Consider the following 14,847-nt stretch of genomic DNA (forward strand, 5'->3'; position numbering starts at 1 on the left):
GTCCATATATTTCGAAATTTGATACTGTTAAAAATATAAGATTACCATCTCAAGGTAATCTTTGGAACCCAAACGTAGGAATGTTATTTTGAAATCTTACATTACCTTTGGAATGTGAGATTACTTAAACCAAACACCCTTTTAGGTGACGTTTGATTTATAAAATGTAAGATTACTTCCAATGATAAGATTACTAGAATGTAGTATTATTTAGGGTGTGTTTGGTTCATTGAATGTAGTATTACGCCTCGTAATCTTACATTCTAAAATTAAGATTGTATTGTTTATATTCTCAACATTCGGACCATCCCATAATTTCACATTCCCAACTAGTGCCAAGATGTCGAAATATAGGGTGCAATCTCAATATCACCTATTCTTTAAGTTATCTTAGATTACTTGTGTCATATTAAATTTTAGATAAAACTACCCTTTATTTTTATTATTTTAATAAGTTTCATCCCTTTTTTCTTAAGAATTAAATAGTAGATGACACGCTTTAAGGGGTGTTTGATTCAAGGGATATAATATTATATTTTATAATAGGATTACAAGAATGTAAGATTACATTTCATAATAGGACTACGAGAATGCAAGATTATGGGAGGAATGTCTATATGTTACATTGCCTTGTTAGTTAATTTGACTGAAATGCAAGATTTAGGTATTTGGTTGACGAAATGTAAGATTACCTAAAAACATATTTTATTAAATTGTACTTTGTTATAATATTTGTTTGTTTTAACATGATTAGTTCATTTAATATTTCTTAGTCTTAATCACCATAAAACTATGATAAAGTATGATAATTATTGTTTTTACTACAATTTATAGATTAATAAGTAAATATATGATGTTAAAATAAATTAATAAATAATAATTATAAATCATAATTAATATTGAAAAAGGGTTGGCTTTTGCCGGCAGAAACAAGCCCAAATATAAAGTAAGTTGTTATTAGACCAAATGAAAAAAAAGAGATAAAAACAAAGGTGGACACAAAAAACTTGATTAAATAGTTCAACTTCATCCTAGGTTTGCATGGCCTTACCCAAAGAGCTAATACACTATAATTCTACAGTACAAACTATGATTTAATTCATGTACACTCACCATATGGCAACCTCATAGTTATACTTTAATCCAGATCACTCTCTACTTAGACTTTACCTTTAAAAGCTTAGTTTACTTAAGTTTACTTACAAAAATGCACTTGAAATACTAGTTCCCATATGTACAATGATAAGTGTTCTTTTAGTTTTTTTTTACATGATAAGTGTTCTTTTAGTTTTTTTTTACATAGTACAAACCGACCATATGTGTGAGATGTTCCCATTTTTAAAGAATTATGGTTTCTAGATTAAATCTTCTTATGTATGAGATGTTCATGATTAAGAAAGACGAGGTAACATGGGTTTTATCACTTCATAAGGAAGGGCATAAGGGCAGAGGATGGATGTGTGTCAACCTTCATCAATAATTTACCTGAAGGTATGCATTGGAGGTGGTTAAAGTAATTATTTGGGTATTATGGGAAAATGATTGATGCCTTTATCCCTAAGAAAAGAAGTATCAACGATAAAAGGTTTGGTTTTGTAAGGTACGCCAATATGTATGATGCAAATAGAGCTATAAATAGGATAAACAAATTTTGGCTAATGAGGTCGCATATCGATGTCAATCTGTTAAGATTTGATGGAAGAGATCAACCTTTTGAAGAAAAAAAATAGTGGGCGACAAAGAACAAGGTTTTGATAGCTTGTGGAATAAGGTTGTTAATGTTGTGAAGATAGAAGTAAGGAGGAGATTTTGGAGGATAACTTTGGTGAAGATGCAATTATGGGTTTTGTTGATAATGAAAAGCTTCATACATTACAAAGATGCATGGTGGGCTGGTGCAAGTTGTTTATCAAAATAGAAGACTTGGCCAATCAAATAAATGAAGCTGGCCTTGGGGGCTTTATCATTGTTAGGATATTTGGGTCGTGATGCTCTTTATGTTTGAAAGTGAGAAAAAAGATAAAAGCAATTCAACTGAATCAATGGTAGCTACTCAAGAAGTGGTTTGTAAAAATGTAGATTTGGTCCAAATCTGTTAAGGTTGAGAATTGTAGAACTTGGATCTCATGTATTGGATACAAATTTATGATTGAAACTATAAAAGCTTATTTTTCAGTGGTGTCAAAAATGGTGGTTTCAAGGCTGCAAATCTGACGAGTGAGTTCATAAATATCATTATTTAATATTTATGAGTCAAATATAAAATTACGTTGAAATTTGATTTAATGATTTATGTTAAATGAAAGAATAATTAGGTTCAAGTGGTATGTCCCTAAAGTCAAGTGGTTTTAGAAAATAATGTATTGGGACATCATTTCTATAAATAAAGATTGTAAATATTTTATTAAATATTTACAGAGTGTTATTAAGGTCTGATAGTACTAGAAAGAACATATGTTTTCTCCCTACTTATTGGTTAATTTGTACCCATTTAGTTATCTTTAGCAAATATTTTAGCATTTTCAGTTGAGTAAATTGCATTTTATAACTCAGTGGATCTTAACCTATTTATCCTTAATTTTGTCTTTTTGGTTCTGATGTCGTTGTATGAGTATTTCTAGATTGCGTCCAAAATTGTTCCTGCACCTGGCAGCTGTCCGGATAAGAACAAAAAGGTGTGAGGTGTCTAGTCTGGTACAACCAACTTGTACGTATAGAGGTAGCATGATTCTAATGAAAGGATACATGTGCTATTTGGATAAATATTAATATTCACGTGAAAAGGAGAATGAGAGGTTTTTTTTTGGTGGAGGGGTATTATCTTCTTCAACCTATCTTTTGAAGCTTTTCAGCTATGGTGGCTTAAGCCTCCTACGGGTGAACTAGCGTGAAAGGGGTGTAGATTAGCTCTTGACGAGGAGCCCTGAGTGCGACACAAGAGGGAGTTGAGAGATCAAGTTGAGATTTTTAGGAATAGTACTCTCCACTTGTTTCTTTTATATTTATTTCTAAACGCTGGTGATTACTTTCTATTTCATGTTTGTACGAAAGTATATATGATTTTTGGGTTAAATGTTATTTTATTCAATCTTGCTTCTACTGTTTAATATTTGGGTTTGAATGTTTTTAGCATGGAAGTGTTATTGCGGTCACTGACACTGGAAAGTGCAGCGACAGTTCAAGCTAACAAGCATGACAACAGAATTTACTTGAGGATTAGAGGAATTTAATCTGCTTGTTCTTAATAGTGTTCCATTGCCATTATCGGAAAGTGTGGCTAATATGCATGTTTAAGTCTTAGATTAAATATAAAAGTTAAGCTTGGTAAGATATTCATTACAATTTAATGCATCGACAATCACCTATCCTTTTATACCTTGTGAGCACTTAGTATTCTGTTGAATATTCACGTTGGGGATCCCAGTTTACCATTATCATATTTTGTCTTATTGTTTTCAAGTTATTGCTTCAAAAAATACTATTACAATTTATCTCGTTTCTATCTATTTATTGCACTGACATTGATAGACAAAAGACAACCATCTTCGTGGGATCGATATCCAACAGACTCATATCTGCCTACTATACTTGCATCGACAGTGTACGCTTGCACATTATTATCGTGATGTTAAACAACCGATCAAGTTTTGGTGCCATTGTCGGGGATGACGTTTGTTTTTATTTCATAATATTTAGTTGTTACTAACTTGTTTTCTTTTTGTCATTATTTTCACATTTTATTTTAGGTGTTGTATGACCTGAAGAAATTCAGAGTTTATTTTCGATTTTGATCCAGAATTTGAAAGAACCGTTAAGAGGAGACTTCGAGAGCAAATGAATAAGGCTTTACCAAGAAACTATGAAGTCATACCCCCGATGCAGCAGCAAAATGCTTATGGCCCACTGTTGCCGCAAGACACTCAAATAAAAAACAAGACTATACGAGATTTTGTAGTACCTATCTTGGATAACTTACAACTGAGAGTTGTTAGGCCAGCAATCCAAGCTAGAAATTTTGAACTCAAGCCAGTAATGTTTCAAATGTTGAATTCTAATGGGCAACATCCTAGACTGCCACATGAAGATGCACGAGAACCTCTTAAATTATTTTTATTAATTTGTGCTTCTTTTAGTCAACAAGGCGTTCCTAATGACGCTTTGAAGATGCAATTGTTTCCTTATTCCTTACAGGGAAGAGCTCGTACTTGGTTCCTTGGGCTACCTGTAGAATCAATTACTTCTTAGAATGCACTAGCAACACAGTTTGTTTTGCGATTTAACCCGCCGACAATGAATGCTCATCTCCAGAATGATATTACAGCTTATCATCAGCTGGATGATGAAAATCTTCACACCACATGGGAATGTTATAAATCTTTGCTTCAACGTTGTTCCATGCACGACATTCAACAAGAAACACAAATTGAGATTTTCTATAATGGGCTGAATGCACACACGAGGAATCTTGTCGACGCATCAGCCAATGGTCCTTTACTGGATTGTACTTATAATGATGCTATTAGAATTCTTGAGAGAATTGCTTAGAATGATTATCAATATCCTATATTTAGAGCTACACAAACAAAAACTACTCCAGGAGTTATTGAATTGGACGCAATATCTATACTTAGTGCTTAAGTTTCTTCTCTTGTAAATATGATAAAAAAATATGCAAGAGACTAGTGAAGTTGCACCTAGACGAGTCACTCAACAAGTTGATGTTCCTACCTTTTATTGTGATATTTGTAGTGACAACCACAACTATGAAGATTGTCCATAACATGCAGAGAATGCCTTTTATGTCAGTAACATCCGTAATAATTTTTATGACACCTATTATAATAATTCTACATGTAATCAACAGTCTTGGCGAACTCAAAATGCTGGACAAAATACTGCGACATTCTTATATGGGAATATATCTACTCAAGGTAATTAGAATTTAAGACAAGGGAATTACAATTAACAACAACAGAACTACAATCAGCATACTCAAATGCATCCACACCAGAATCAAACACAGCCACAACACTCTTCAGTGCCGAATCAACATGTTCAAGAACATCGACGACAATAGTACACGCAAGTTTATCCTTCTGACCCATTAGCAGCTCTTGAGCCTTTAATGCGGGAGCATATGACTCACACAGAAGTTATTGTGTAAAGGAATTCATCTTCTATTCGGGCGTTGGAGGCATAATTAGGACAACTTACTTCGAATTTGAATACTCGACCACCGGGCACACTACCTAGTGACAGGAAAAATCCCGGTCCCAGGGGGAAAGAACACTGCAAGGTATCACTCTCAAGAGTGGTAAACCAACTAGTGAGTCGACTATAAACTCTACTGTAGCACCTCAAGATACCGGTGAAGTGATCCCTAGAGAGAAGGTTGAATCTAAAAAGCTTGTCGATGTACCAGACAAAGAAGTTCCACAAACTATCACTCATATACCTAATGCCAACCCTCGAAACTATCGATGTAATCAAATGTGTAGGCACAATTAAATGTATCTCCACATTTACCTTTTCCATAAAGATTCAAGAAGAATGAGCAGGATAATTAGTACCAATAGTTCTTGAACACACTAAAGTAACTTCAGGTCAATATTTCTTTAGTAAACGCTATTGTGCAAATTCTGAATTATGAGAAATTTATGAAGGAGCTCTTGTCCAAGAAAAAGAAGCTCAATGATATGGAAACTATTGCACTCACAGAAGGTTGTAGTGCTGTTTTGACAAATAAGTTGCCCCCAAAATGAAAGATCTTGGAAGCTTTACTATCCCATGTTCAATTGGCAACCATTATTTGGGCAAGGCTTTATGTGAATTTGGAGCTAGTATCAACCTAATGCCACGATTTACTTTCAGAAAGTTGGGAATTGGTCACATGGAACCTACTGCAGTGACATTGCAATTAGCTGATCGATCCTTGGCTCAACTTGAAGGGCAAATCAAAGATATCTTAGTTCGTGTGGATAAATTTATTTTTTCGGCTGATTTTATCGTACTTGACTGCGAGGCAGACAAAGAGGTTCCCATAATCTTGGGATGACCATTTTTAGCCACCAGACGAACTCTTGTTGATGCTTACAAAGGTGAACTGACTATGCGACTTAATGATGAGCACTTTACCTTCAGTGTTTTCGAATCTATTCAATGCAAGGATAAATAAGAATGAATACTGTCGATGTGCTAAATGATCTAATTGAGGAATAATTTAATGATTAAAGCACAATACTTTCTGAGGAGTTTGCAATACATCTAATGATGAATTCTTAGATAATTGTGACACCATGGTTGAAGCTAATAATATTGAACTCAGACATGGATGGCAGATTGAGTCCTTAGACTTAGCTAACAGAACAACTCTAATTTTCAAGTCATCTATCGATGAAGCTCCTACTCTAGAATTGAAACCACTACCTACTCATCTTCAATATATCTTTCTTGCTGATAACAATACTCTCCCAGTTATTGTCTCCGCAACACTGGATGTAACTTAAAAAGAGAAATTGGTCCATATTCTTAAGCAACATAAACGAGCTATTGCTTAGAGTATTATCGATATTCGAGGCATTAATCCATCTTTTTTCATGCACAAGATCAAGTTAGAAGATGAAGGCAAGGAATCAATTGAGCAACAAAGAAGACTAAACGAGAAGATGGATGAAGTTGTTAAGAAAGAAATTATAAAATGGCTTGATGTTGGAATTATTTACCCTATTTCTGATAGCAATTGGGTAATCCAGTGCAATACGTTCCTAAAAAGAGTGACATTACTGTGGTTAGCAACGACAAAGACAAATTAATTTTTACACGCATTTCTAAGACATGGCAAGTCTGTATGGATTATCACAAACTTAATGTTGCCACAAGGAAGGACCACTTCCCACTTTTTTTTATTGACCAAATGTTGGATATGCTTGCTGGAAGAGCCTATTACTACTTCTTAGATTGCTATTTTGGATACAATCAAATTGCTATTGCACTGGAGGATCAAGAGAAAACAACTTTCATCTGTCCCTTTGGTACTTTTGTTTTTCGCCGTATGCCTTTCGGTCTTTGCAACCCACCAGCCACATTTCAAAAATGCATGATGACAATACTCTCGGATAAGATTGAAGATTCTTTAGAGGTTTTTATGGATGATTTCTCAGTTTATGGAAACAATTTTGATCATTGCGCTAAAAATTTTGATAAAGTATTACAGCGATGTGAAGACACACATTTTGTTCTAAACTGGGAAAAATGATATTCCATGGCAACTAAAGACATTGTGTTAGGCCATCGCATCTCTAGTCAAGGTATTGAAGTAGACAAAGCTAAAGTGGAAATCATTGAGAAATTATATTCATCGACAAATGTGAAAGGTATTCACAGTTTTCTTGAGCATGCAGGGTTTTACCGAATATTTATTAGAGATTTCTCAAAAATTGCAAAACGCTTATGCTCATTACTGGAACAGAATCGAAAATTTCTCTTTGATGATGCATGTTTGGATGCATTCATTCAATTAAAAACCTAACTAGTAAATGTACCCATTATCGTTGCACTAGATTGGTCTCAACCTTTTGAAGTTATGTGCAATGCAAGTGACTTTGCTGTGGGTGTTATTCTAGGACAACACAAGAGAAAAATATTTCACGTGATCTATTATGCTAGCAAAATTCTTATAGAGGTTCAAATCAATTATACCACTACAGAGAAAGAATTGTTGGTTGTGGTCTTTGCTTTCGACAAGTTTCGTTCTTATCTTATCGACGCAAAGGTTACTGTATTTACTGATCACTCAGCGTTGAGATATCTTTTTGCGAAGAAGGATACAAAACCAAGATTGATACGTTGGATCTTATTATTGCAAGAATTTGACATTGAGATAAAAGACCGCAATAGTTCAAAGAATCAAGTTGCAGACCCTGTCTCAGTTGGAAGTTGGCAGCGGAGATGGAAACATACTTCAAATTGGTGACCCATTCCGAAATGAGAAGTTATTTGCTGTAGATACAACCCCTTGGTATGCAGAGTTGGTTAATTATCTAGTGTGTGGAAAACTCCCATTGGGTGTCACAGACCATAAAAAAGAAAGATTTCTTCGTGAAGTAGTGAAGTATCATTGGAACGAGCCGTATGTATTCTAGGTATGCAATGACAACATTATTCAGCGTTGTGTTCAGGAAGATTAGATGCTTTCAATCCTGAAGCACTGTCATGATGCTCCTTATGGAGGTCATTTTTGTGGCATGTAAACTGCTGCTAAGGTTCTCCAATCAGGATTCTACTGGCCTTAGTTATTCAAAGACGCCCACAATTTTGTGAATTAATGTGATAGGTGTCAGTGCACTATTCTATATTCCGATGCAATGAAATGTTGCAGCAGCCAATTATGGAGGTTTAATTGTTCGATGTTTAGGGTATGGATTTTATGGGACCATTTCCAAGTTCATTTGGAAGTCTTTATATATTAGTAGCTATTGACTACGTCTCGAAATGGGTTGAAGCCGTTGTAGTCCCAATGGATGATGTAAAGACAATACTTAAATTTTTTCACAAGCATATACTCACCCGCTTTGGCACACCAAAGGCATTGATTAGTGATCAGGGTACACACTTTCATTGCAACCAAGTGGCAGCTGTACTGAAGAGATATGGATTAAATCATAGAATGGCTGCGACTTATCATCCGCAAACTAATAAACAGGCTGAAGTATCGAATCGACAAATTAAGAACATTATTGAGAATGTTGTGAACCCTTTGAGGAAAGATTGGTCTTCAAGACTAGATGACACTTTATGGGCATTGCGGATAACATACAAAATTCCATTAGGGATGTCACCATATCAATTGGTTTCTAGGAAAGCATGTCACTTGCCAGTTGAACTGGAGCACAAAGCAATGTGGGCAATTAAGAAAGTGAACATGGACTATGAAGCTACTGGAGAGAAAATGCAATTGGATATCACTAAACTAGAGAAGATTAGGTGAAATGCCTATGAAAACACTGCAATTTACAAGGAAAAGACCAAACGATAGCGTGGCAGAATTATTTTATAACGATAATTTATCGCGGGTCAACAAGTTTATTATTCAATTCTAGATTGAAACTGCACCCAGGTGAATTACGTTCTCATTAGTCTAGAACTTTCGAAGTATTTTCTCATAGTGTGGTCACAATTAGAGATTTACATGATGGACACCAGTTCAAAGTGAATGGCCAGTGATTGAAACATTATTTTGGGAATATTGATCAAAAGCAGGCAGAGACCATTAAGTTGGTCGAAAAATTTTAATTTTTATGAAATTTATTATTATGAAATTTTATTTTATTTTTGTTTCTGTTCAAGTTTGTTTTACTTTTTTTTAAATTTTTGCAGAATAATTAGGTACCATTGTCGACACACTTGGAATTTATTGTCAATGCAATTCGTACTATTGTACTGTCACGTATGATTCACCACGAATGACGGGCAGATCAGAATTTTCAGATCCCACAGTTTGACCAAAAGTGACCTAGTCATTTGATTTGTCTGAACGGGCGCAATTCCCATTGAACACATTTATTCTCACTAGCTTTATATCTCTTCACACAAAAAAATCACTCCTTTCCATCTTTTTCTTTCACTCGCTATAAACCCCCTTTCACTGTGTCGATTGTAACATATACAAAGCAGCCATTTTTATTTACTTTCTCTTTCCCAGGCTCGTACCTCTACAAATTTAAACCATCTTCACTCCACAAAATAAACAAAATATGGAAAGAACGAGAGGATTAGTCAAGAAAGCCACCAAGCCTGTTGAAGAACACTCATTCTCTGCAACTGCAATTCATGAATTGAAATCCTTCATGTCAATTAAGAAAAAAGAGCAGGTGACCTTTTTAACGAAAGTGGCCAAGGACTGGTTTCAAGACAACATTTTGAAGCAAAACTTTTACCCAGGATAGGGCATTCTCCTTTCGTAACAGTAAGACTTGGGCAAGTAAGTCTACAAAGCCATCTCTAAGCTAAAGTGGGAGGCTTTCTGCACTTATCCTGGAAGCTATTCTCTTTCATTGGTACGTGACTTTTACACTAACCTTCATGACCATGAGTTAGAGTTTTTCTTTGTTCGAGAAGGCTTAATCCTATAAGATACTAAAAAAATCAATGAGCTGTACAACACTAAAGTGGATGTAGATGAACACTCTGAGTTTATTGAGGATATCACAAACGAAAAAAGGACTTGTTGGTAAAGGATATATGTGTCGAAGGAGCACTGTAGACAGGTTTACATTAAAAGAATTATACGATGCACTGCCGCTTCCTGACACTACAAAGTAAAATCTGGCTTTATTTTGTCAACTGCAGGCTACTGCCCTCTTCGCACAGCACCACAGTCAACCTCGATAGAATGTGCCTGATACATTCAATTGTCAATGGCAGAAAGATTGATATCGGCGTAATACTCCACCAGAAAATTACTGACTGCACTGCAAGGCAAACTGGAATTTTGGTTTTCCCATCGTTGGCGATACTACTGTGCCAATAGAAAGGGATCGTGTCCCGTGATGATGAAGAGGTCCTGAAGAATAAGGGCTCGATAAATGAAACCTCTATTGAAAGAATGACTCGTGGAAAAAATACCCTAACAATGAAGGAAGCAGAGACCAACAAGACAAGGAAAGGGCAAAACCAAGGCAAAAAACAAAGGAACAAACCTAACTGCAGAGACATTATTGTTGCGCAAAATGCAGGATATCGAAAAGTTGACTAATTCCATCAGCAATAAGTAGATCAGGCCTATCGCTACAATAGAGGATATGGACAGATCACAAAATTTGTTGTGTGCTTATACCAAGACCCGTAACAACTCTATTGTAGTCGTACTAAGTCAGTTAAGCCCGACCCCACCCCTAAAATTTCCAGTGTTCCACTGATCATCTAAGATTATGAACCTTCATCCGAGGAAGATGACTTAGAGGACCGAGACAGATCGGTGGAGTGCATACGAAAGATTGATAGCCTGGTTGATGGTGACTTTATTGCTGGTCAAGAGGCGTATGCTGATGAGTAGGAAGTTGATGTGGGAGAGGAGGAAGTCTGTGTTGCAGTTGTGAACGAGAAGCTAAGGAAAAAAATACTAAGAAAGAAGCTGCTGAGAATGAATCTGCTGAGAACATTGTTAATGCATCCAAGTTTTTGAGTACAACTACTGATAATCTAGAGTGAGATGAAGCTAGACCAGTGAAAGCTGCAGAGGTAACCAGTGAGGAGCACCACAACTCATTGGCGATAGTAGTATATACCGGACCACTCAAGGTGACCCCTTCTACACAAGAAGCAGCTAATGATGCCGGGGCAGCGTTGAAGACTGAGGAGTGATTCGAGGACCGTACGAATCCCAAAGAAAAGAAAAGAAATCGATTTAAAGATAAAAAGTGCAAGGAGAAGAAAAAGAGAATGAAAAAGAAACATCGTGCAACTATATTGATGGCCGAAGAAAACTGAGTTAGTTTATTTTAAGTTTTAGCTGTAGTATTCATGCAGTGCATGTAGTTGTAATTTTTATTTTGTTAGTGCACATTGTAGTTGCATTTTTATTGTCATTTTATTTTAATGTTAGTGCATTGGAGATAATGCAAACTTTAAATTTGGGGGAATACATATAGGGTTTGGAAATACACTCACATTTCATAAAAAAATTTGAGATTAATGAAGCATGCAAGGTTTATTTTTGGTTAATGCAAATTTGTTTGAAAATTTTTGTTATATTCAATGCTTAATCTTGAATCATGTGAATTATCTATGAATGAGTTGGATAAATTTGACTGAATGTTGTATCTTTAATTATTTGATGAATGATTTAGGTTGCATTAGTAATGGGTGATTAGTAGCATTCCTTGAATCTTGAATAAATCTACCTTTTACAACTGCTTATATATATAGTTATGAATAAGAGACTCCAAAGTGGGTGTATTGTGAAATGTTAAAAAGGGAACACTCCAATGCAAGCGTTAGAAAAATGAATCTGGCCAAAGGCTGTCGCTGCATGAGTGTGTGTTGGCGTAATTACGTACTCCTTGGAGGTTTGTTGCACTCTATCTTTACTTCTAAGGAACAAGGGTACAATAATGCAACGATATCCCTTATTCATAAAAAAGAAAAGAAAAAAGAAAAAAAAAGACATATTGTATAATAAATGTTGTATTAATAGATAGAATTTAGGATTTAAAGTATGATGCTGGTTTTGATGAAGTTGCAATCTTATTCATTCATACTCATGTATTGTCGGTGCAATATTCTATCATCTGAATGTGACTCATTCATTGGGATTTTAGGTGATTCAAGTTGCTAGAATGATCATTTGCCTTAGTGAATTCTTGTGTAGCCTTGCTAGTTTTTGTTTTACTTGAGGAAAAGTAAAAACTCAAGTTTGGGGGTGTGATAGTACTTGAAAGAACATATGTTTTCGCCTTACTTATTGGTTAATTTGTCCCCATTTAGTTATCTTTAGCACATATTTTAGCATTTTCAGTTTAGTAAATTACATTTTATAACTCAGTGGATCTTAACCTATTTATCCTTAATTTCGTCATATTTTGGTAGTGATATCACTGCATGAGTATTTCCAGATTGCGCCCAGAATTGTTGCCGTACCTGACAGCTATCGGGATAAGAATAAAAAGGTGTGAGCTGTCCAGTCTGGTACAACCAAATTGTATGTACAAAGGCACCATGATTTTGATGAAAAGACACCTGTGCTATTTGGATAAATATTAATATTCATGTAAAATGGAGAAGGAGAGGTTTTTTCTGCAGGGGTATTATCTTCTTCAACCTACCTTTTGAAGCTTTTCGACTATAGCGGCTTAAGCCTCCTACGAGTGAACCGACGTGAATGAGGTACAGATTAGCTCTTGATGAAGAGCCCTGTGTGCGACACAAGAGGGAGTTGAGAGATCAAGTCGAGATTTTTTAGGAATAGTACTCTCTACTTGTTTATTTTATATTTATTTTCTAAACACTGATGATTACTTTCTATTTCATGTTTGTACGGAAGTATACATGATTTTGGGGTTAAATGTTATTTTATTCAATCTTGCTTCTACTTTTAATCTTTGGGTTTGAATGTTTTACCATTAAAGTGTTATTGCGGTCACTTACACTAGAAAGTGCAGTGATAGTTCAAGCTAAGAGGCATAACAACGAAAGTTGCTTGAGGATTAGAGAAATTTAATCCACTTGTTCTTAATAGTGTTCCATTGCCATCATCAGAAGGTGTGGCTAATGTGCATGTTTAAGTCTTAAATTAAATATAGAAGTTAAGTCTTAAATTTAATGCATCGACAATCAACTATCCTTTTATACCTTGTGAGCACTTAGTATTCTATTGAATAGTCACGTTGGGGATCCCAGTTTATCATTATCATATTTTATCTTATTGTTTTCAAGTTATTGCTTCAACAACTACTCTTACAATTTATCTCGTTTCTATTTATTTATTGCACTAACATTGATAGACAAAAGACAACCATCCTCGTGGGATCGATATCCGACAAACTCATATCTACCTACTATACTTGCATCGATAGTGTACGTTTGCACATTATTGCTGTGATGTTAAACAGCTGATCAGGGTCATATTAAAATTTGATTAAGGAATTGTAACGTTTAGATAGCTAATTAATTAAAAATAAATATATTGTAAAAGTCACAAAAGTGGGTTTCTATTAGTTAAAAATATTAAATGGCTATAGTGTTATGAATTGTTGGATTTACTTGGTAATTATACCTTATGGTTGGATGATAGACGGTTTTGAACATTATTAGTTTATTTTAAAGGTTAATTTTTAAAGGAAAAATTGGTAATTAAATAATAACTAAAACATATAAAAAACATTAATATCATCTTCTACTTGGTTTTGTTGTAACCAAAAATCACCATGGTTTTAAGCTTGAGAACCGGCCAAGCTCCTATTTCATGTATGTAAGTGAATTTTAATTCCGTTTTAATGATTTTTATGTTTTTGTTACCATATTAGTTTAATCTATCTAGCCCGTAGGTTAATTTGTAGAATTGTTAAAAGTTTAGGAACTTGCCATGAATAAGTTTAAGGTGTTTTTTTATTTTAATTGATTGATTATTAAAGTTGGCAGTGAAATATAAGTATTTTTGTTAAGTAATTTTTTTATGATTTTATGGTTTAGGGACTTATTTATGAAAATGGTAAAATTCAAGGAAAATATTGTGAACTGATGATAAATATAGGTTGTTATGAGACTAGGTAAAAATCGGCTAATATGAAATTTAGTTAAAAATGGTAATTTTGAAAATTATGGGTTTAGGGGCTAGATTGTAAAAAAGTTAAAATGTTGGGGAAAATTTGTAAGTCGATAATGAAAGGGTTTAATTGCATAAAACTACTTTTTAGAATGCTAGAAATGTATTAATTGAGTTGTGACAAGCTTCAGCATGCTCTAATACCTTTTGTTAATGGTTGTGCATAGTCTTTTGGAATTAGAAAAGAAATGGTTGATAGATATGTTTTTAGATGGTTAAATTGGTATGTTTTGAATGTAATACGAGTTTGTTGCTAACTTAACCATGTGATAGGTTTTAAGCTTATGCTTAACCTATTAGCATATGTATATGTCTTGAAATTAGTTGGTATATGCTTGTGTTAATAGGTGAATTTGATCACTTATGTATGTCTTGTGAAAAAGTATGGCTAAGAGGTAAGGTTTGGGAATGAAGTAACTAAATGGTGTATGTGTGATGTATGTTTTGGTCATGAACTTATATTGTTCTAAGTAAATGAGTTGTGGTGTCTAATGAAGACACATTGGATAGGCTGATATTGAATGATT

This window comes from Gossypium hirsutum, chromosome D12 (genome assembly GCF_007990345.1).
Source record: "Gossypium hirsutum isolate 1008001.06 chromosome D12, Gossypium_hirsutum_v2.1, whole genome shotgun sequence".
NCBI lineage: Eukaryota > Viridiplantae > Streptophyta > Magnoliopsida > Malvales > Malvaceae > Gossypium > Gossypium hirsutum.